Source organism: Aotus nancymaae, unplaced genomic scaffold (genome assembly GCF_030222135.1).
Source record: "Aotus nancymaae isolate 86718 unplaced genomic scaffold, 86718_ANA_hifiasm-v0.15.2.pri h1tg000029l, whole genome shotgun sequence".
NCBI classification, from domain to species: Eukaryota; Metazoa; Chordata; class Mammalia; order Primates; family Aotidae; genus Aotus; species Aotus nancymaae.
In genome coordinates this window covers 2,957,167-2,981,916 of record NW_026988442.1, presented here as the reverse complement: position 1 = coordinate 2,981,916, position 24,750 = coordinate 2,957,167, and the positions used below count along the sequence as shown (strand labels likewise).

General features: G+C 38.8%; 1 long non-coding RNA gene across 2 annotated transcripts in view; it reads left to right on the top strand.

Annotated features, from left to right (window-relative positions):
• Nucleotides 1–457: 457 nt before the first annotated feature.
• The window catches only part of LOC105719370 (uncharacterized), a 147,531-nt gene continuing 123,238 nt past the window's right edge, over nucleotides 458–24,750 (top strand). The window contains exon 1 of one of the 2 annotated variants that reach the window (XR_010344509.1): nucleotides 458–521. This is a non-coding gene — a long non-coding RNA (uncharacterized LOC105719370). Of the gene's footprint in view, nucleotides 522–656; nucleotides 808–24,750 lie in introns of those variants that run through there. The other variant, XR_001107965.1, reaches the window with a different exon arrangement.

Sequence of the window (24,750 nt, the reverse complement as noted above, 5' to 3'; positions counted from 1 at the left end):
GCGCCCAGCGCCACCCCGTGTGCCCCCGACTTCTGGGCTCCGGGCACATGCCGCTGGGTCCGCCAGGGAGACCCCAGAGAAGCGCGCCGAGGGCCGGCTTCCCCAGACGCCCCACCCACCTCTTCCCGGCGCTGCCCTTCACCCGCCTCGGTCGCTCGGCCCCCGGCCCACGAGGCTGCGCCCCCGACCCAGCTGGCGCCCCCTCCCCTCCAAGCGGACTCGAGGCCACCGGGCGGGCGGCCCGGCCCCTGCCCACCCCCAGCCCAGCCCGGGCGCGCCGCACTGGGCATGCTCCGTAGCCTGGGCAGGTTGGGGCTGTGAGGCGACTGCTCGGGCTCTGGAGCCGGGAGGCGAGAACGAGGAGGGAGGCTCGGGGGCAGGGGAGGAGGGAGCGGCAGGCCGCGGAGGGGCGGCGGGACCCGGAGCCGGGGACGCGCAGGGCCCGGCGGTGGGCGGGCGGGTCGGCATTGCCCCGTGGGCTCGCCGGGGAGCCACAGAGGAGACCCCCGCCCTCGACTGAGGTAAGGACCGCGCGGCGGGGAGGCGGGGAGCCCGGAGAGGGGGGGCGGAGGCAGGCGGGAGGGCGGGACTGGGGTTCGCCGGGAGGGGGCTTGGCGGCAGCTCTTTATGGCGGGGAGGGGGTGGTGGCGCCGGGAGCAGCAAGTGAGCTGCACCGCCAACAAGATCTCACACACACAGACACACACGCACACGCACACACGCGCGCGCACACACGCGCGTACACACTGGGTCTCCAGGCAGCGGCCGTCGCCGCATCCCCGGCAGCAGCTCCAGGCAAAGTGACAGGTAGGAAAAGGCATTTCGGGTCCCGCCCGAGGATGCTCCCGCCCGCCCTGGCCCGCGGGGCTTGTTTGCTTTCCGTGGGTGCGTCCGGGACGCGCGCGCGCGCACCCGGATGCCCAGCGGGGACCCAGTGCAGGTGCCGAGTGCGAGGCGCCCTTTGCGCGCCGGAGGCAGGGGACCCAGACGCCATCCCCCTTCCCCTGTAGTCATCGTCTGCTGGGTTTCCTCAGACTCTCTCCAGACGTTCACCCTCTTCTGGGCTAGAAATAGCTCGGCTCGACGTGCATATGATTATTTTGGTTGGAAATAGTTGGCACCGTGCAACGCATGTAAATGTGTATGCGTGTGAATCTTCTTGCCTCTTCTGGAGAAATCATAGAAATGATTGACCATTTCCACTTAAAACAACACTGACAGGCTTAGCACTCATTGGGGGCAGGGTTTGGGCCTCCTAAAAGCCTGCTAATGAAGGAAATCCTTATTTTCAGAATTTTAAAGTTGCTTTTGCCTTAACCAGTTAGACTCTGTATAGTACAATACTTCTGAGTGTAGACTTTGTAGATGGTACTGAATCGAAGTATAGAAATATGGAATTCTCCAATTTCAAAGCGTGTTTAAGTGCAACTTTATCTAGAACATAAAACTGTCATAAAACTATCATTTTCCTAGAGAGAAATACAACTGCCCGCTGTAGTCTCCATAAATATGGATATATCTGAAAGATGATCTTACTCTTCTAACTTTTTTTTCCTTCTGTAGTGATTCTAGCTATTGTTCTAAAACATATATTTGAAATTTAATTTTGGCCAGCACTTTCAGGAAAGGTCACCATTTTTTTTTTCATAAATGTGATACATAGGATTCTATATATTTAAGTTATAAGTATGTGGAGATAGCTGTTTAATAACTCTTTGGCTGGCAATAATGTCTTTCAAACATAGGCAGCTATATATCATTTAAAAATATGGTATTGAATTTCCCCTTTAAAGATAAATCAGATTTATAATGTAAACATGACCAAGAAAAGCAACTGGTGACTTTACCTGGGGAGGCTCCAAGGAGGTTAAGAAAGTGTCTAAACAACTATGCTCTTCAGAATAGAAAAATTGTGTGTGTGTGTGTGTGTGTGTGTGTAAAATTTTAACTTTATTCTTGTTTTGTTTTCAAGACTGCTATTTTCAGAAATGTGTGGTTGAACTGAGACCCTCATATTTTATGTTCTTCAAATTTGAGTGACTTAAGTTACAGAATCATACAGAAGATCAAAAGTCTTGCTCAGCAGGGGCATGTGGTGTAATCCCTGACTATCTGTGTTATGTAATCCAGAATGCTGTGTTTTGCATGGTTTTCAGCTGGTATACTGATCTATCATATCATCCTCCTTTTGAACCGTAGAAGTTTAATAAATGATTGCCATCTTTGGAGAACAGCTGCTTTCATAAAAAATCACTTTTTGAAATGGCAAAACATTTTTATTGGCACTTTTATGAACATAAGACTTGCGGCCAGAACGAGTAACCCTTTGAATGTGACATATTATAACGTATCTAAAGGCACCATGTGTTAGCTTATGGACTACACTTCCTTTCAACTATGCTATCACTCAACAATCGAAACTTAGTTTTGATTTAGTTTTGATGATATCACTACCCAGCTCTGAATTAATCGCTGTTGAAAATGCTGTTCTACAAGTAACTGTCAAAACAGAATTTCTGACTTCATTTGATCACTGGGTGCACATTTAAATCTGTCAGGATAATTCTACCTTTATTTTGCAAATGCATACCCACGCAGAAAGCTTTGTTCTAAAATACTCTGTTGGAAGTTTTATATTTGTATGCCTGAAAATGTGAGTGATGTTAAACTGCTTATATGTCCTGGAATCCTGAGGCGGTATGTTTTTGCCTTATGAGATAAAGAAATATCATAGTTGAAAAGGTGAACAGGTTACCAAAAAGCCTTTGCAGAAATAGATTTTGAAAACCTGTATCAGCTCCGAAGTATTTCATGCACAGCAGAGTCCATTCAGTTCCTGTAGCACAGCTAGTTTGCCTTTCCCAAGATTATACACAACTGTCTTTAGATTAGAGTATACTGCTGACTTTGGCAACACGGGACAGTTATATTTGGCAATTCCAATGAACGTGGTATTTTCCTAAGATACCACTAAATTCATTTTGGGGTTTGATTTATTAAGAATTGAAAAGATGACTAAATGCTTGCCTGACTAAATGCTACCCCACCCTCTAAGTAAAATTGAGGTGAAAGTCAGCTTCAGGGCTGCTGTACTGTTTTCCTTGCTATCACATTGGCGTGCTAATTTGTGAAAGGATGTAACAATATAAGTGAAATTAGCTTCTGAGTTTAGTGCCTGAATTTGCATCCCCAGTTTTTCAGATGTAGCTGGCAAACTCAAATAACAGAATTAATGAAAAAATTTTGCAGATTGTTGAAAAAACAGTAATTAGCTGAGTTTGATTTTTTATTTCGAAATCTTATGTTGAGAGTAAATTTTATCTTTTCGGATATGAGCACTTAGGTAATGTAAGAAAGATTTTGTATTTCTCATGTCCTCCACACTTATTAGTGAACTCAGCTATTTTTTGGGAAGTATAAATTTTCTTTGAAACTTAAAATTAGGTAGCAGGCTGTGACTAAATATTGTGTGTGATCACTTATAAAGTAAGGGTGAAACAGCATGTTGATTAGCACCAACGACCCAGGTCTTTTAATAAACTGTCTACCACAGTGAGTCCCCGTAAACCAAGAACTTCTGCATTTGATATGCAAAATGAGGTCAAGGACTAATGGAGACACTTTAATGATCACAGTTGGTATTTCATGTCCAGATTGAAGTTTTTAAAATAGTTGCTCTTCACCTGGTAATATATGAACGGGTAGGCCATGTTAGTGTCTGTCAGGGAGACTTATCTGCCTGTTGGGAAATAAATACAGCTTTTCATCGCTGGTGGGCGGCAGCAGTGACTTTCTGTGGTTTTGCTATTGGTTTTCAGATGTTAACTGTGTTTGCAAGGACACTGCTTAATTCTCAGTGATGTCCATTCCATATTTTCCTATTTCCCTATCATATTGGGGAAATGAATAACCTTGTGTAGCTCTTTCTTCCATTCCTTAGTGTCTGTTTAATAATTTTGCTTTTGATAAAGCCTCACCCTTTAAAGTAAAAATACTTTCTCAAATTGTGATATTATTTATCTAGTTATGCCTTAGAATGATATAAAGGTTTTACATGTTTCTAGGCTGTGATTCTTTAACCGAATATAAAAATGAGTTTACTTCCTTGCCAGTGGAGGCAGACCTGGGTGTTTATGTATTACTGAGTGGGTGAGTGTGACATTTGCATTGTCTTGGTTGGAATTAAACTTGCTTTGAAAATATCACCTTGGAATAAATTTTATTTGCAAAGCCCACTTCACTCCATTGCAATAACCACTCCCAAACCCCATTTTCTGGATGGAATAGTCTGGGTGGAAACTCACACCTTTGGGTGCTTTTCTATGCTGAAGGTGTAACCCAAGTTTCTAGAGGAGATGAAAGTAGTAATGCTCTACTTTTCAAATCTCAGCTAGGAGATCCTTACGTTCCAGGGAATGAATGACCAGCAGAGTCTTTATTTTCCCTGCATGAACTTTGTCTACTTTTCCTTTCCTTTATTAAATCAAAATAGTTGAAAGGGATGTAAATCAGAAGGTTTTTCTCTGAACACCTCTCTTAACCACTACTTATAAAACCTTCAATGAGAATGTCACACACCATGTGACCGTAAGATAGTGTTATCTTCTCCCCTTTCCTGGGAGTCTCCTTCACAGCTCAAAGGACACATGATCTTTCCGTGTGCCTAGGGCTGGGAAATTCCACCTCTAGCTACGGAAATACCCTTGGGCCAGGCAAATCATTGCTTTAAGACACATTGCCCTTCTTGTCCTCCTGAACAATAAAAGCATGTCTTTGGCTCCCAGGCATGAGTGAATTGAAGTAGCCATTTCCTTAGAAACAGGAAGAAAAAAGCAACTGGAAGTAATTGTAAGCAACTCATCCAGAGAGAAGAGACCACAGACCCCTGATTTACATTTGTCATCTCCCTTTCTTCTCTAGAACAGGAGTGCTTAGGAACACTCCATGAAGGGCTAAGGATGCAGTTTGGTGGGTCCATGAATGTAGCTGGCAAATGAATTATATTTTTATATTCACTTATTTCCAAGTGACAATTGGGACAGGTGTTAGAGCTACTACTAAATCTTGGTATTTAGTGGGTTGAAGAGAAACACATATATTATTTCCATATTCATTTAAAAAGTTATTTTGATAATTATATTTCAATGAGATTGATTTCCATTGTACTTTTTATATATTTAAACATCTTACGCCTGGCCCGGCATGCTGGCACACACCTCTAATCCCAGCACTTTGGAAGGCTGAGGTGGGAGGATGACTTGAGGCCAGGAGTTTGAGACCAGCCTAGGTAACACAATAACACCAGTTTATACAAAAAATGCCAATAAAAGAAATTAGCTGAGTTTGGTGGCACGTGCCTGTAATCTTAGCTACTTGGAAGGCTGAGGCAGGAGGATCTCTTGAGCCCAAGAGTTTAAGGTTACAGTGAGCTGTAATACCATCAGTGGAGTCCAGCCTGGGTGACAGAATGAGACCCTATCTATAATAAATAAATAAATTAAATTAATAAATAATACCATGCTGAGAAGGGTCCATAAGATTTATCATATTGCTAAGGGCATTCACGACCCACACAAGGTGAAGACCATGTGCTCTAGAAATGCTTCCTCCCAGAGGCAGCTGGCTGGTGGGTGTTTTCACTGTGGGTTTGTGCTGAGCAGTGGTTGCTGAGACCTTCAGGCATTAGAATCAGGCACTGAATTTCTGACAAATGCCCTGTTTTAGCTTGAATCTTAACAAATGCCCTGTTTTAGCTTGAATGCTGACAGATGCCCTGTTTTAGCTTGAATGCTGACAGATGAACCTGGTTTAGCTGTGTGACCCTGGGCATGCACTCTGAGCCTCAGTTGCTCTATCTGAAAAATGAGGAGAATAATCTTATGGGGCAAAAGTGTTTGGCGCTGCGCTGTGAGTGATGCAGTGTACTGTTACTGTTGCTACCACAGCTACTCAAAGGATCCCAGGATCTTTAGGTGTGCCCAGGATTGGGAAATTCCACCTCAAGCTACAGAATACCCTTGGGCCAGGAAAATCATCATTTTAAGTTACATTGCCCCTTCTTGTGCTCCTGAACAATTAAATCATGTTTAACAAGTGCTTCTGCCCCTTCTTCTAATGGTACTACTAGTATTATGGCTCTCTTCTTGTTCTCCTTTATAGGGGTAGATGGCATTGACCTTATCCATACATAGGAGGCTGAGAAAATTCCTATAAAACTTGTAAGGACTCGCTTTGCCATTCTGCAAGCACAGAAAGTTTCAGTCACCCCACAGGACCACCATATAGTACCAGATCTTCCTTTGGACTTGCCTAGCCCAGTGACTGCATTTGGACAGAGGAACCTAACCTTAGCTCAGTCCTAGTAGCTTCAAAATTCTGTGATTGTGGTGTTTCAGAATATAACTCACTGAGCCAGATGCTGTCCCCAGGGTATCTGTCTTCCAGCTAGGCTTAAAACATATATATGTGTGTGTGTGTGTGTGTGTGTGTGTGTGTGTGTGTGTATGTATGTATATATACATATATATATAAATATATACATATATATATAAATATATACATATATATATATAAATATATACATATATATATATATATATATATATATATATAAAGCCATTTAGGCCTGGAGAGAGAAAGGCCTCCACTGGAAGAATTAGGGGTCTCTGCTGTTTAGGGGAAGTCATCATAACTCTCATTTTCCCATGGAGTTTCTGCGAGAGCACTCAACTTCCCTGCTTCAAGTAGTATTATAATAACAGCAACAAAATGGAACAAAACAACAGACATTTGTTGAGCAGTTAAAATGTGCCACTTTATTTAATCCTTCTGACAGCCTTTTTGGGTGTGTCCTAAAAGCATCTCCAGTTTACATTTGGGGAAACTGAGGTTAGGAGAAGTTAAGTTAATCGTCCCAGGGAGTTGAAGTTAGAACTGAGACTGAAACTCAGGTAGGCTGACATCAGAACTCCAACTTCTGACCACTATACTGTGTATTATCTGTCATTAAGCTGGTACCTGCTGCAGAAAGACTTGTTACCATAAAAAGTTTTGTGATAATGTAAGTGATTAGGCTGAGATATGACAAAAGCTTCTGGCAATCCTGCTGTGAATATGGAAATAAGAAGTTGAGGATAAAACTGTGCATTCTTATCTAATTCTAAAACTAAATCTGAGATAGGGAGATTACTAAATGCTACTTCGTGGTAGCCTAAACAAATTGTTTTAATTTTCTGGAAGGTCAGTTTTTACCTGGTGAAATTCCTCATGGTTTCAATCAGGGTGTGGTTTACTCTGATTGCTCTAAGAGCCAGGTAAGTGAAAGGCGCAGTGTGGCTGACCAGGTGTCAGAGACCTTAGGGAGTGGTGAGGCTTGAGCTCACCAGGGGTCCCATTGGGCCCCTTCCCATGGAGAAGCTAACACTTGGGTCTGACAGGTTTCTGCCAGGTGGGCCTAGGGCTCAGGATTACCAGTGTCTCTACATTTTCAAGAGAAGCATGAAATCCAGAGTTATTTGGAGTCTTCTCATTTTTAAATGTTAGGAAATTATTGAAATGAAAAACAAACCCGTCAGCCCATGATGTGGCCAAACAAAGCACGTTTGTAGATTGACTCAGGAGCTCCGTTTTTGAGCCTTTTGTTAACTGTAAGTGCCTGGAAACTCTGTGTACTAGAAAATGTCAGTAGTTTTTGTTTTGCCATTTTTTTTTTTTTTTGGCTGTAAAATTTCTTATAAAGGTTGTTATGGCCGTTTATTTCCAGTGTGCGTAGATTTCAGATTCTGAATTTCTGCTTGCTTATTCTCTCCCTTTACCCCATATTTCCAAGCTGTTGGCAAATATACAAAGTTGAGGGAGGAAGGACATGTTTTTTTTCCTATTTCATGGTGCTCCTTTAAAATAAGAACATCTGGCCGGTGTGGTGGCTCATGCCTGGAATCCCAGCACTTTGAGAGACCGAGGCAGGTGGATCACTTGAGGTCAGGAGTTCGAGACCAGCCTGGCCAACATGGCAAAACCCCGTCTCTACTAAAAATACAAAAATTAGCTGGGCATGGTGGCAGGTGCCTGTAATCCCAGCTAGTTGGGATGCTGAGGCAGGAGAATTGCTCGAACCTGGGAGGCAGAGGCTGCAGTGAGCCGAGATCACGCCACTGCACTTCAGCCTGAGTGACAGAGTGAGACTCTGTCTCAAAAAATAAATAAATAAATAAATAAATAATAAGAACTCCCAGGTGTAGAGAAATAGGTGACACAGAGGTTCTCTTGCTTGCCTCACTGATTTGAACTCTAACCAGTCACAAGATGTCCCCCCTGCTATTTGGTAGGAGCTATATTTGTCCTGAAATACAGAATGCAGATCTGTTCCTGCAGGCTAGTGTTTCAAGGTGCAGTCCACTTAACAGCCCTCATTTTCCTTGTTGTTTTTAAACGAGAGACCATGCTGGATCAAATGATGAAAGTGCAGTTCCTTTGGGATGGCTTTCTCTCATATCTGCCAAGTCACTATTATTGGACAAATCACCAAAGTCCTCTCTGGGATTTCTTTTAATTTTTTTGTTTTCCTTGGGTTTTTAAAATGATGGAAATAATACATTAATATGTTCCAATTGAAGCAATGATGGAGAAATATGGAAGCAAAATGTAATGTACCCTTTTCCACCTGCACCCATTCCCAGATATAGCCATTGACAACAGTTTAGAATGCTGCTTTCCCTCCTTTTTTCTGTACTTTTACATATATAGGTATACATGCCATTTTCTTATTACATAAACTAGATCATATTGTATAATTGTATGCATTTTTTTCTGAGTGACTGGCTTTTGTCCACTTACCTGTATATCATGGAGAGCTTTTCATGTCAATATGTTAGTTATCTGGCTATTTCTAACATTGTATAAAATTTGGTAATATGGATGTGCTGTACTTTAACCATTTTTCTGTTGACATTATTGCAAACTGAAAGATTCAAGATCTTTGTTCAAAGGTCTTTGTGTACCTGTGTGAGAATTTTTTTTTTATAGCTAAATTTCTAGAAATGGAACTGTTTCTCAAAAACCTATGCACCCTTCAGATTTTGACAGAGCACAGTCGAATTGCCTCTAAAAAAGGTCTCCATGAAATTTGTGGCACCTCCGATTGTGCGGCTGAACATATCCTCTAATTGCAGCATGTCTGACATTGTTACACTGCTTTACTAATTCAGTTAGATTTCACTTGTATATGGCCTACCAGGAAATGGTTTTAGAAACAGACTATGTCCTTAAAATCCCTTGAAAATACAATTCTTAATCAAAACAAATTTATCAATTAAGGGGCTAATGTAAAAACCCTTATAAGAAAGACATATCTTGTAGAATCAGAGAGATGAAAAATCTGTTTTCTGATCAATTTGATGAGCTGCGAAACTCTAAACCCTTCCCAGCAGGGACGTGTCCATACACATCCTTTAATCTGTGGTTAGAGAAGTGAGGTGGTCCATAGCCAACACAGATCAGAGGTTGATACTGGCCTGGGAAAATTAATTTCTTTGCTAAAAAATCCTATCCAGGTGTGTTTGTAGCTTTACATTTTCAAATACTAGTTATTTAAGAATCTCTTTTACTTTTTACTTAAAGAATGAGAAGATGAAGAGATAATGCTATTTAATGAGTTTTATTTAATGGATACCTAAATTTGATGTCCATGATTCTTGTTTTTTAAAATTTTTTATTTTATTTTATTTTCAAGACAGGGTCTTGCTCTGTCACTCAGGCTAGAGTGTAGTGGTGCCATCAGAGCTCAGTGCAGCCTCAACTTCCTGTGCTCAAGCAATTTTCCTGCCTCAGCCTCTCAAGTAGCTGGGACCACAGGTGCACATTACCACACTGGGCTATTTTTTTTATTTTTATTTTTTGTAGAGAGAGGGTCTCTCTATGTTGTCTAGGATAGTCTTGAACTCCTAGGCTCAAGCATTCCAAAGTGTTGGGATTACAGATGTGAGCCAGTGTGCCTGCCCTGTCCATGTGTTTTTAGAAATGATATGTAGGTAAAGGACTATATAAATTAGAAACTACGCTATATTTCCTTTTTTTTTTTTTTTTTTTTTTGCCATGGAGTCTCACTGTCACCCATGCTGTAGTACAGTGGTGTGATCTCAGCTCACTGCAGCCTCCACTTCCCTGGTTCAAGTGATTCTCCTGCCTCAGCCTCACGAATAACTGGGATTACAGGTGTGTGCTACCAAACCTGGCTAATTTTTATATTTTTAGTAGAGATGGGGTTTCGCCATGTTGGCCACGCTGGTCTTGAACTCCTGACCTCAAGTGATCCGCCCTCCTCAGCCTCCCAAAGTGTTGGTATTATACGAGTGAGCCATTGCTTCTGGCCACTGCGTCATGTTTTCTTTTAAAGAGATATTGGAAGAAATACTACAGGAAATCTAGGTCAGTGATTCCTGTTTTCAGTTGGGACTACTTTGATAACTATAATGGTTATCAATAATATGAAATGAATCATTCGTAAAATTTCAGAATTTTACAACATTCCTTGAAAGACTGAGACTCAGTTAGACTCACTAAGAGTTTTGATTAGATAAATGACAGGAAAATGAAATACTGTTTCTGTTTCCCAAAGATCGATTTAGTCCTTTCATCTGTTTCTCCAGATATTCATTTTTAAGAAAAATTCTGGTTCTGTTGGCAGTGACATTCAGATTGTAATTGTATGCCTTCTGCATGTTTATTTTTGCAACACACTGTGAATTGTAGAAATATGCTTGGACAGTCATATTTCCTTGGCATTGAAACCTTGCATATTCAAAAAAGTCTGTGCTAGGTTTTCCTCATGGAAATGTTATACTGTTTCACAGTTTACAGACAATTTCCTTTGATAATGTCTGTGAAAGCACAGTGGAGGGCACCACCTGGTCACTCTTTCAACCTGTATCATTCAAGGCCCTGCTGGGGAACAGATGGCATGTGTAAGCCAAGTCCTTTGAGGAGGGCTTGTTAAAGGGACCCCTTGGAAGATGTGGGCAGGTATAGGGAATGCAACCAGGCTGAGTGCTAAAGAAAGACCCAGCAACAACGGGGAGTTAGTCCTACTCTAAGGAAGGGGCAAGAAAGGCTGGCAAGAGCTACCCAGTCAGCCTGTAATACCCCTCCAGGGAGACACAGGGGAATATATATATATACCTTCCTCACTCTCTGCCTGTCCCCTAAATGCTGGCTGGTGCCTTCTATTAGCCGAACCGGGACAAGAAGCCAGAGGGCAAGAGAGAGGACAATGAGGGTGGAAAAGGTAGGTGAATGGTTCTGGGAAGACCAATGGCAGACCCCACCCACTTACCCTCTGAACAGAGGTTTTCATGGTTGAGTGGTCAGTCCAGGGTAGAAAGCTTATGGGCTGGTTTTGTGGACAAAGAAAATAAAGATGCATCTACAGTGATTAAACGAAATTGAAATTGGGGATGTTCTACAATGTCACATGGCTGGTATCAGTAAAATTTGTGGTGGGCCTTAGAGTAACATTAATTTTTTTTTTTTTAGTTTCCTTTGGAATGGATTATGCTTCTTGGGAAATGCATAGAATAAGAAATGTTATGTATTTATCTGATTAACCAACAGTGTAGGCTTATAGATAGGACAGACAGAAGGTATTCATAAAGTCTCTCAATATGGAATTGGATTCCTAAGATAGATATAATTCCTTTGCTTTTAATATTTTATAAAAATATTTTATTTAAAATGTCAGATACCTGGGGGAAGAGACTAGGAGGAAATTAAGGTTATTAATAGTCATTTTCCTTCAAAGAAGTCAATTTAATGGAATCATTAGCATCACTGAGTAGAAATGAACAAGCTGTATTTTCCCATTTGTTCAGCGTGGCAGTAAGACTGAGATTTCAGGCTCATTTTTCTTGTTTTCTTGGCCCTGTTGTTTGAAAAGGTGAAGACTGCTCTTTAGTTTGTTTACTTGTCCTGAATGAACAAGCAATGGAACCTAATTAGAATCATAAAATACCACTACTATAAGGAATATCAGAGTTCATTTCTTCTTACCTCCAAATTGCATAGAGGAAGAAACTGAGATAATAGTTATTAGCGGCTACTACTTTGCAAGTTCTCAGAGTTGATTACTCTGGAAAAGTCATATCACCTCTCTATCCTGAAGGAATTGCACTAGATTAATTCATTTGTGCTTTTACCCTTATAGATTCTTGAAGTCCCTGATTCCAAGGCTTGGTTGTCTATTATACTCTATTTTTGTATGTTAGAGGCAGAGCTTCGTGAGTACCTCTTCCATCACTCAGCCCTTAAAATGGTATTTTTTGGAGGTCTCTATATTGCTTTTGACTGTCTTCACTCTGTAAATTCTTTCTGTATAAGATAGCTCATTCACTTCTACCATTTTTATAATCCCCAATTTACTGATGACTCCTCTATCACTGACCTCTCTCTTGTTGGAGCTCCGGATATATCCTGTTGTCTGCTGGAGATCTTAACATTGAAGTCTATGGGGACTTTCAAATCAAAATGTACAAAACAGAAGTCTTCAACTTCACTCCTAATCTGTGTCTCATCCCAGTTTCTAAGTCTTCATGAAACAAGATATCGTTTGTTGAGTCTACCCCATTAATAGCCTTCATTTTTGTTCACCTTTCTCCATTCCTATTGCCACTAACGAATTTATGTCTGCGTAATTTCCTGCCTTGATTTTTCCAAGAATTTTTCATTCAGTCTCTCTATACTCCCTCATCTGTGCCTTCATTCATGTCCTCTATTGGCCATTAAGTTAGCATCAGGTACTTTAACAATGACATCTTGCTCTTGGGGGTTTACAGTATGCTGGAGGAGACAGACAAATAGACAGCTACTTTATAAGTCTACATCTTTGCCCCTTGATTCCATTCTCCACACCAGTGAAAGTAATTTGCACAAAACAAATCTTATTATAGCATTACCTTTAAGATAATTCAACAGCTCCCTGTTGCTATCAGGATTAATTTGTTTTCCTAATTTGCCAAATGTAAGCCGTCCACGGCCTGACCTCTGTGATGAAGTTTGAACTCCTTTATTTGCATCACCTATACTACATTGTGTTGAAATCCAAGAACATAAAGCCTGCTCCACTGTGGACACTGTGCCTTTGCACTGTGACTTTGCCCTCAGTCCCCTTCTTCAACTGGATGACTCCTACAGGCCTTTAGAGACCCCATGCAGTTGTCATCTTCCTATAAAGCCTTCCTTAATTTCCACTCTAGTCCAAGTGGTGTGTCCTACTTTAGTCCTCCTGTTGAATAGTTGGCAAATTTTAACCATAGCAGGACTCTCTTGGGAAATGGAACAATCTGGTGTGTATTAGTGACTAAGTTGATGTCTCTTAAATAAATAAATAACTAAATGCTATTATTGCAAGGTCTGCAGATTGGGTAAATTAGGAAAACAATCTGATGATTAAGCAAAAAAAGTGCCAAAGTTAAGTAAACTGAAGCCATCTGCAGACCTATTAAAGAAAAACGTATTTCATGACTATATTGGTCACTGAAAAGTAGCAGAATAATCAATCTGGAAATACGATAAGTCATTTGAAAATTCTATATTCATTATTTCTGGTAACAAAAATCCTTATATTGTAATTAGTATAGTAGCTTCAGAGGAGACATTTCCCTGAAGATAGGTTATCATTTATTCCTGATAGGTACACACTCATATTGTTTTTCCTATTTTATTAATTTGATTTTAATCAAGTTATTCTTATTTTTCTTATAGTACATTATAATCTGGAATTTAAAAAAATTCTTAATTTCAAACTAACTTGGTTGGGAATTTAGGAAGAAAATATTTAATCAGATTATTTTATTAAGTGGGACTCTTGGTAATTTAAAATGCTTTGCATTTATTTTCTTGTAGCATTTTATTTTCAAAATGACCTGCAAATACATCAATGCCAAACAGAGAAAGCAAGAAAGCCATTAATTAATTTAAGAGAAATGTTCTGCTGAATATTGTTTTTGAAAGAACATCTTTTATAGTTCCAAAACCAGAAGGGAGCAATTTTATTCACAGAAGTTTGAATCTTGTGAAAAGAGTGTCTTTGACAGTCTTTACCAGGCCCCCCCTTCCCAAACTTGGAACATTAATAGGACTTAAGAGGTGTCTTCTTCACATTTTGATTTCACAGATTTCTTTTAGCTTTGTGTTGAAAAAGTGCTAAGTATGTTAATTATTAGGTATATCATTATTCAGATTTCAATGCAGACAACATTTAGGAGGATTATAGTTTAGTTATTGCAGCTGTTCAGAAAACACTTCATCATGGCACTTGGAAATGCAGATAGAGAATATTTCCTTTTATTTAGAGACTTTTTGGACCTGTGAGGCCCTCTGAGAATCTTATGCTTGGCCTCATTCTGTCCATTTTTCATTCCCTTTGAAAGAATTTCAAAGTAACTGGTTAAAGTTTCTCCCCATCTGTCATAAGTAGCATAGAGGGATTTCTTGTGCAGCTACCAAAGGGAAATGAGGAAATTTTAAAGTGCAGATGTTTTGGGTATTAATCCATATCATGGCAGTGACTCTGCTAGAATCAGGCTCTCCCAAACTATTTTGTCATGTTCATTTTTATTTTCTCAGCTACAGTATTATAAACATGGCAGACCAATAGGTTTTCCATAAAGATTGATGATCGGGAGGAATCCACTCCTTAATTAAGAGCAGCCGATGCCTTCTACAAATGTTCTACTTTATGTTGAACCAAAATGCTCCCAGCTTTGTTGGAAAGATTAAGACAATAATTACCTGGAAGGTATGCCTCATTTGTCAACAGGGTTTTTGGTCTAGAATATCTCAAGAGCAGTTCCTGTCCATTTCCTTCTAGAGATGACAGCAGCCTTCTTACTGGAGAAGGGATGTGGTGCAGGGAACATAAGTGCTTGCCAAAGACTGCTTCCTACCCTAAGTCAGGGTTTGAGACCCTCAGAAAGGAAGTCTGTCTGTCTGTCTGTCTGTCTGTCTGTCTGTCTCTCCCTCCTACACACACACACACACACACACACACACACACACACACACACACACACTCTGCAGGTGCTTGAACCACACTGGAATGGGATACATGAGAAATGGAGCCAGTTCTTTGATATTTTTGAGTCTTTACTTGATGGCTTTGCCGTATTTTAAAATGTTGAAATTTACCAGGATTCTTTAAGACTGGGTCCCTAACCCAGCATTTATTAGGCTTAGGCAGTGTGCCTTGGGTCTTAAGAATACAATCTCATTTCATTCTCTCACCAATTCTGCGGGTTAAGTATGATTACTACCATTTGATACTTAAAAAAAAAAAAAAAAAAGAGTGGTTACAGCACTTACTCAGAGTCATGTGGTTGATCAGTGGTATAGACAAGCTTCAAAATAAGGTTGACCTGACCTGAATCTGTATGGCTACATCTGTGACTGCACAGACACAGAGGAAAGGCCATATGAGGACACGGGAGAAGGTAGCAGTAGGCAAGCCAAAGAGAGGGGTCTCAGGAGGTACCATGCTTGTCGGCACTGGCACCTTGATCTTGGACTTCTAACCCCCAGAACTGTGACAAAATAAATTTCTGTTGTTTAAGCTAGTCAGTCTATGGTATTTTGTTACGGAAGTCCTAGAAAACTAATACAGTGGAGGGTTTCTTTTACATGTAGATGAAAGCAGTCCTTGTGATAAAGAAACACAAAAAGTATTACAGACCAAAATACCAAAATAATAATTTTGGCATTTGAACACATGTTCCTAATTTCAAAAGGTGATCTTTGTCTTGAGTTGGTTTAGTTTACAGGGTATTTGTTTTGACTGAGCTTTCAGAAAAGTTAATTTGTTTACAGGCAGAGATGAGATAAGTCATGTGTTTCTTTAGTCTGTTTATTTCTTTTTTCTATGTGAGTTTCACATGCTTCTTAAAGGAGTCTTAGAATTAAAACATGTCATGTTAAATGAGCTCAAATCTTTTTCCATAATTAGGAACTTGAATTATTGCCTAATTTGTAATTTGATAAGTAATGTGTATTTGTTGAATTTTTCTGCTATCAATGTAAGTCCTGGGGTAATTTTCTAAAACAAAATAAAAATGGTTTTGGCTGTTTTCTTAGCATATTAACAGTAGTCTAGGAAATATTTTAATTTCAATTTAGTTAGTTGGTGCTTTCTCTTTGTAATTTTTTGTGTGTAGAGAATAAATTATCATAAGATTTTCATTAAGTACACTGTAGTGTTTTGCTTAATTTGGTGCTTGTCAGGAAAAAAGCCAACAGCACAATGGAGGTGCTATGAAAGAGTTATTTATTAATTTCAATGTGAATTTATCACCCATGGAGAAATAAAATATTTGTAGAATTAAGGTTATAAAACAGCGAACATACCTGCTGAATGATTTATATTCAGTACATTCTTTAATATAAAGATGGGATATAAAGACATCTTGAATAGAAAGCATGACATTGATTTGCTTTAAATAAAAAAGGATATATTAATGTTCCCTTTTCACAATATTATTACTTGAGTGAGCTTTTTAACCAGTATGGTGCTATTTTATTAGATAAGTAATGCATAAATTTGAGTAAGTATGATATATGTTGTTTAAAATACTATCCAGGACCTATAGCTACAGTATAGAATGTGGTCACATAATAAACATTCTTCTCCTTTATGTGTGTGCATGAACTTTCAGTGATTGACATGAGCTGATAATGGTCATTTGAGTTTATTTGAATACATTAGTTATGAGCTATTTGGCTCTTTCAAGCAGTCATAATTCAGTTTCAATTTTTAAATCAGAGTTGTACTGTAGCTAGCACATAGTAGGCTTTTAAATGTGTCCTAAAATTAATATGTAAGATGAGGACATGGGCCACAAACTGTTATTTTACTTGCCTTCCTAATTTCATGGTTTTGTATATCTTATTTTGGATTTGTATGCATTCTGCTGTTTCTAAAATTAGTATCTAAGCAATGCATTCTTTAACATTAATTATCAAGTTTTGTCTTACTCTTAAGTTTTGCCTTATATAAGGCAGCATAAGTGGGCATTATCTGCCTTGCTGACACCTACTTTTCTGGGGTGAAAATATTTTGACCTTGACTGTAACCTTGACATTTATGATAGTTGACTAGACTCTGAAAAGAGAAGACCAGTGTGATTGTAAATCACACCTATTTGTATAACATCCTCAATTACATAATAAAAATAATCCAGAAAATTGCCAAGATACTTGAACATATTATACAGGGATTGGTCTTAGAAGCACAGACTTACCCATGGGAATCAGTTCATTTTCTGAAGAATCCTTCATCTAACTGAAAGTTGAGTTTACAGTCCTGAGAATGTGACGCCTCTTTGGTTATTATAAGCACAAAACAGAGGAATGGCTGTTTCTTCCTTTGAACAAAATTATGTGTTTAAACTCTTTTTTTGAGGGATGATTTAAAATATGGTAATTACATGACTCAATAAGAGACGATATAAATTAAATTATCACTGACATTTTTACCCTGCCTGCCTTGCTCACTTTTACCTTAGGACCTTACGAAGAGTGAGACAAAGCCATCATGATGAGAAAAAGTGATCATCTCAAACTCATGTATGTAGATGGAAAAGGATATATGTTTCTGTGTGAGGATCCTGTGTACAAATTTGGAGTTAGACCCTGCTCAGGATTCTACCCTATTCTACCCCTTCCATGCGATCTTTCCCTCCTTCCAAGGCTGTCTTTGCCTGGCTACCAAGTTGATGGTTTTGATCAAATAAGTTGGTTGCTTTCATGTTGAATGAGCTCAGATTAGGAGCGCCAATCGTATGAAAAAGGTTCTGAAAAGGGAATTGGGAGACGTGACTATAGCTGGCTATTGCTCTATCTGATGATGTGTTCTTGAGCAAGTCATTTCACATCAGCTGTTTCAGTGTACTTGGCTCTCTTAAATGAAGGGCTTAGGCTTATAGAACTCTTTCTTTTATATTTACCATTTTATCATCATGAAGTGTTTCTCTTTGTCTCTGGTAATCCTCTGTGTTGAAGTCTATTTTGTCTTTTTTGTTTGAGATGGAATCTTGCTCTGTTGCCAGGCTGGAGTGCAGTGGCATGATTTCTGCTCACTACAACCTCTGCCTCCCGGGTTCAAGCAATTCTCCTGCCTCAGCCTCCTGAATAGCTGGGACTACAGTTGCACGCTACCACATCCAGTTAGTTTTTGCATTTTTAGTAGAGATGGGGTTTCACCATGTTAGCCAGGATGGTCTCGATTTCTTGACCTTGTGATCTGCCCGCCTTGGCCTTCCAAAGTGCTGGGATTACAAGGGTGAGCCACCATGCCCAGCCTATTTTGTCTTAATAATATAGCCAGTTCAACTTTATTTTGCTTACTGTTTGCATGATATAACCTTTTCATTCTTCCAACCTATTTGTGTTTCCATTTAAAATGTGTCTTTTTGTAGAGAGCATATAGTTGATACTTGCTTTAAAAAAATCCATTCTGATAATCTTTGCCATATAGATGTTTAGTTCATTTACATTTAAAGTTATTGATATAGTTATATCCTGTGGTTAACATTTTATGAAATATATTACATTTACTCTTTGATTTTTCAGTATCTCTTCAGTTTTCTTTCAGACTTAACTTTATGCAAACAAAAGTCACAGGCTTTTTTTATGCTATACATAATATACTATACATAGATTGTGTACTTAATATAATTGGTTTGTTGAATGGGTCACACTTAGTAAGACGTAAACAGAAAATAGCCTTATTCTCTCCTCTGCTCTACTTCAAATGATATTTTTCGACAGATCCTATAGCTTTTTAGTCATCTTACAGTTTTGGAACAATCTAATTTTCAAATATTAGAAAAATGTAGTACAATGTAAATCAGAACTTCCAGTTTCCTATCCAGTTTATAGCTTCTCCCCTTTTTCCATTCTTAGGCGTGAGCCCAGGCTTAGTGATAAGCAGTAAGAAAGAAAAGGAATTTCTAGTTTAACTCTCCTCTCTTCATCTCCTACCCACTGTCTGGCTCCTCCAGAGTTGGCATGAGGGACATAAAAGGGGCCAAGGCTATTGCACTTAGCAGGTGCTGTTTGTTTTCAAGGCCAGTTCTTTCTCATACAGGCGCTGATGGATTTTTTGGAGAGCCCTTGCAGGTCCTTTGGCATCATGCCATTATTTGCTGTGGGCACTGGAATCCCTGGGTGGCATGTATGACTTTCAGCTCCTGATCTTCCCGTGGAAGATCACTGGAGTGTCTCTGTGCCCTTGTCCAGGCAGCCCACTCAGATGGAGGCTTTTCAGGATCATTCAGACCTCACAACCTTCCATAGTATTCACATGGTCCACAGGAAAACTCATCTTAACAGCATCAGACCCTGAGGTCACAGCTTGCTTCCACTTCTACTGGGGCTCTGTTGCCTTGCAGGTGGCCTCAGCCCACCAACCTGATATACATGCCACGGTTTCTGCCCTGAAGCAGGCATCCAGGCAGGGAATAGAATATCAGCCTCTGTCATTGCAGATAGCCTCAATTTATTATGGCTTTCTTTTCTTTTTTTATGCCTTTCTTATGAGGTGTTAGAGAAAGAAGGAAAGGGAACTGTTGAATTTTCTCTGAAGAGTTTGCTGCAGTGCAAGTTCTTCTCATACATAGACTCTGGAGGTGACCTCTGGAGTGGCCTGGTCATGTGTAGCAAGTCCTGTAGACATATATAGGGAACTCATCACATCATCTTTAGCATTAAGACTTTAGCAGAAAATTGAAACAATAATTTCCATTCTCATCGTTAGAAGAATTTAGAGATTACTGGCTTAATAGTAAGATACACAGGTAAGTGTTAAACCTTCAGCTACATTTATGATTTGTGAACTGCCACATGCTGTAAGCTTCTCCCCTCACAGTAATGAGAAATACTAAGTATCAAAGAAGTGCTTAATGAATCAAGTCATGGTGATGCAGGATATTGGTCTCTGGGGAAGGTAAGGGTGACCAATATAATAAGAGGAATGAGGTTGCTAATCTGCAACATTCTTTACTGATTTGATTAAACAATGGGTCACTTAGGTAGAAAAAAATATAATCTAAAACTACTGTTAGCTTAGTCAAACTAGTTGGTCAGGTTGGCCTAGGAATATAAAACCTGAAACTGGATTTACAGGCACTTCTGCTGAAATCTCTAAACAGTACAGATCATATAGGTATATTTATAAATGTGTATATATATATATATGTAAATGTATGTATTTTTTGAAGAATATATATAGATATATACTTCTGCATATGTACACAGACATATAAATATGTATATTATAGTCCTAATATAACAGAATTGACATAATGATGTCATATAAAATATAAAATATAAAAAACATACTTTAAGGGTTGGCAAATAATAAATAGCACAGATAGAGGACAATGGTTTGGAACAAGAAACAGACAATTTTGCCTGATTTTTGGAGCAGAAATAGATGAATATGAAATGCATGTATCAGTTCATTAGTTAGTTTATTTCAAAGTACAAAATAAACTTAAAACATTTAATGTGATTTTGTACCAGAATGTATAGGTAACAGTATGATAAGAAGTTATTTTAAAGTTATAAATTTAATTTTGACTAGTTAATTATCAATATATTTAAAAATATATTAACATGTGCTTTATCCTAATTAAAAGATTATATCTCAGTTGTGTCTAAGATTTTTAAAAATAACTTTAGTACTTATGAAAGTAATATATGATTATTAAAAAAAATTGGAAAATAACTGAAAAACACAAAGAGGAAGGGAAGAAGGCAAAACTACCTTTAATCTAATTCTAATAGGTGGTAACCAGTATAGGCCAGAATGAGAAACACCAGATCGCTTTTTGTTTGTTGATACATTTTTTTCCATGAGTAACAAAAAATTGGTCTTTCCATGCTAGAACTTCCTTTCATCTATATTTAATCAGCTCACTTATTTTTTTGTTTAAAACTATTAATTCCTTTTATAACTAGACTTTGTAGGAAGTGGTACTAAGATTGTGTCCAATATCATCAGAAATCTGCTTAATATACTCCTAAAACTTTATTTGTAGACTAGATATTTGTATAATATTTGGAGCCTTCGTCAGTTGTTGGGAATTACTTTAAGATGTGGAAAAAGAAAGAAAGTTAGCTGGTGAATAAGGAAGTATTTTCACACTTAAGCCTGTTTTTAGTTCTAACCCTGGAATTGCTTATAGCAGTTAATGTGGACCTCAATATTTCATGTTGTAAATGGAGCAGTGTCTGTATGATGTGGGGTTAAATGCATGGGAGATGCTTTTGTCCTGTTTTTCAAGGTATACTTTAAGCAAGGTAAGCATTCATAAAGGAGTCCTAATTTGCTAGAAAGCTTGAAGTTTTGGACCAGAGATTTCAAAGACGTTTTATGCAGAGTTCTACTTGAACTATGGCCTGATAGTGTCTTTGTGAAAGTATCTTCTCCCCATTTCTTTAGTTATGAAGCCTGTTTTTTAAAATCATTGGCCTTTGGTGGAGATTGAACACATTGAAAAATAACTGTATAGAAGAAAAACTGTGAGTTCTATAGTGTTATTTAACTGAGAATACTGTGTGTGTGTGTGTGTGTGTGTGTGTGTGTGTGTGTGTCATGGGAAAGTATTGAAATGGGTAACTGAGAAAAAAAGAAGGATCTGTTTATCTTTCCAAAGAGAATCGAGCCATTATTTGGGAAAAGACTCAACATCCTTTTACTAAATCATAATTTTTTCAAAGATATGTGTATGGGAAATCTTAAAATAATAGATAACTAACTAGTAGAAAGGGGGAGGAAAAAATGGAAGCCTTCTTTATCACCCAATAGCGATTCCAAAATAAGTTTGGCTTCTAACACATTTTTGGTATTTTTTTTCAAATGGGTGTTAGATAGCTTCTGTGGTAGATATGAGGACTTGTAGAATACTCTGTGTTACTAAAAAATTGCTGGAAAAGTTAACCTGAAATGGCAGAGTAAAGAAGCTCATGTTTAAGCTAATATACTGCAGTTAACTTTTGCATCTCTGCATGTTCATCGCAGACTGTGTGCTTGTTGTATATAAGTAATTACCAAATGTTTTGGGGATGGTGATTCTGTTTCTTCTCCATGAGAATTTATAAAGTTGTTAAATTCAGTTTCTTTGGAGTCATCACAGTTTATTTCACTGAGATGTTTACTGGATAAATATTTTCACTGAGGTTTTCATCAACTTCAAAGAGGTAGTATTTATTCAATGCAAAGTGTTAGGAGCCTATTGCAATATACATTCAATTTTTTTTTCTTTCGACGGTAGATTTGTTTCTCTTTTTGGTTCAAATGAATTCATTATTTTAAACTGCTTTAATCAATTCAATATGTTGTATTCATAGACACGGTGGGTTTTATTTATAAGCTTCCCCAGAGACCAGGATCCCCAGAGTCTTGGTGCCACACGTTCTATAAATGTGACAGGAGAGCTGGGTGTTTGTACCATACATGGGAGAGGGCTGATTTCTGAAACTAATGCCATTGACTCATAGGTTTCTTTTTGTCGTTTCTAGGTCATTCAAGTACATGGTGGCTTTTTAAAAAAAACATGCCATAGATATGGAGAGACTTTATAAGTCTTTACAGCTGTAAAGTGAGCTAGAGAAAGTCATCAGCTGGGTCATGTGGAACCACATCTGGTTTATGATATGGGCACACAGTAATTGTGCTTGAGGTTACAATGGGACCTCACCTTGCTTATGTTTTTGGCCATAGACTGAAGGTTCCTTTGAATGTCCCTCAGCTAATGTAGGTATGCAGTTTATAAATAATATTTTAATAAGGACAAAAGTGAGAAACAGCATTATACAGCAGAAACATGAGAGCTGACCTTCCTGGGTTCTGATCTTCCTAGGTTTGAATATCCAGTGTGTCTTTTGCTAGAAATGTGACCTTAGTTGAGCTCCTTAACTCCCACTGAACTTGTCTTCATGTGAAAGGGGAGAGACTAGTGACTAACTGGGAAGTGGTGAAGACTGCATGAAATACCAGATGCAAAGTGCCTAACACCTTACCTGGATTATATAATCATAGCTATCTCTTAGGTGTAGTTCTGTTCTTTTCTTCCTATAGACATTTGACTATTAAATACACAATTAGTTCAACTGTTTATTATATCTCTAGAAGTGATGCTTACAGATTTTTTTTTTTTGAGGACTGCGTGCTTTTTATAAAGCCTCTCGAAAAAGTAATCTATATAGTTTTGCTTCTTCATTCATTCAGCATTTGTCAATACTTGTTACACTCTGGCTTCCTGAGGTCTAGGAGTTTATGTTTTATCAAGAGAGATCCACAGATAACAGAAATTACTATAGAATTTTAGGTTCCACAGAAGGTGCATTCCTGAGGCCCTGTAAAGCAGAGTAACAGCATTTGGATCAGGTCAGCTCTTCAGCCCTCAAGAGGCATCTTCACGTTCTTGTTTTCTGTTTTTTAGCGATGTTCCATTTCTGATGTTTAATCTAGCCATGCCCCTAAATATTTACTTTTCTCTGTGAGACATACAGGTTTTTAAGACTGTCTTAAATTAGAAGATTCTTCATTTCTTTGGTCATTGGAATAGCATTGCTGTCTTTTTTGTCATCATTCTCTTTTCATTGTCAATATCAAAATGTAATGGTCCTTGGGAAAGCACAGTGTGGCTTGGTAGAGTGATGTGCCTTGTTGTTTTTGGTGCTTTTTCGATTCTCCCTGAAGCTTGTTGTTGAGCCTGTTGGGTGAGACATCCTCAGTGTCGACAACTGGAAACTGTTGATGAGGTTCTCACTGCAGTGGTGATGTATCTGTTACTGAACAGTTATAGGGAGCATCACAGTTAGTTGAATCAGGAGCAACTTCTGAGGACACAAAGGGGGAAAATAAGTTATAGCTGGTGTATATTATATTATTTTTGTCTGTAAATGATAGAAAACAGCAGACTAAACTCACAGAAGTTTAAGAGAAATGCAGGCTTAGGAATCTAAGCATTTTGTGCAGATGTGGCATCTCAGCAGTGCCATCAGAGAACCAGGTTCCTTCTATCCTTCTCCCCAGTCCTTATCATTTAGCTTTTGTCTTCATAGGTGTGAGATGGCTCTGTACCACCCAGGAGCTATTTCCAGGAAAGAGGGATTGGGACATGTTTATATCATGAGAATGAACTTTCTCAGAGCTCTCTCTCTTGTATCTCATTGGTCAAAACTGTGTCATGTGGCTGTCCCTAGCTGCCATAGTGTCTGGGAAAGCAAATCATTTTAGCATAGTATATTGCCCCCTAATGTTATAGATGTTGACTAGACAAATAGCTGTAGCCACCATAGCTGGGAATTTTGTTTTTGTCACATCTACTAGGTTAGTCTTAGATTTCATGATTTGGTGACTATTAGATGCTACTTCATTCATTCACTTATCTGACATATATTTATTAAATGCATAAGGCTTTGTGATACCATTCCAAATTTAATAAAACTAATCCTCATATTATGGCTGCATGAATGTAAAATATCTAAGTATGGTTGTGAGCTAATGGCTGTTTCTGTTAGCTCATGTAGTAGATGGCTAGAACTGTGATTTTCAAATTGAAAACAACTGTTTAGCTGACCGCCGTCTTGTAGCTTGTTCATAATTATTGCCCCTACCCTCCCTCCTCTGACCCTCAATCCTTTTACCAATAAATTTGGAAGCCTGCCTCCTAAGGCTGATTTGCTCTGGTTTTCCCATAA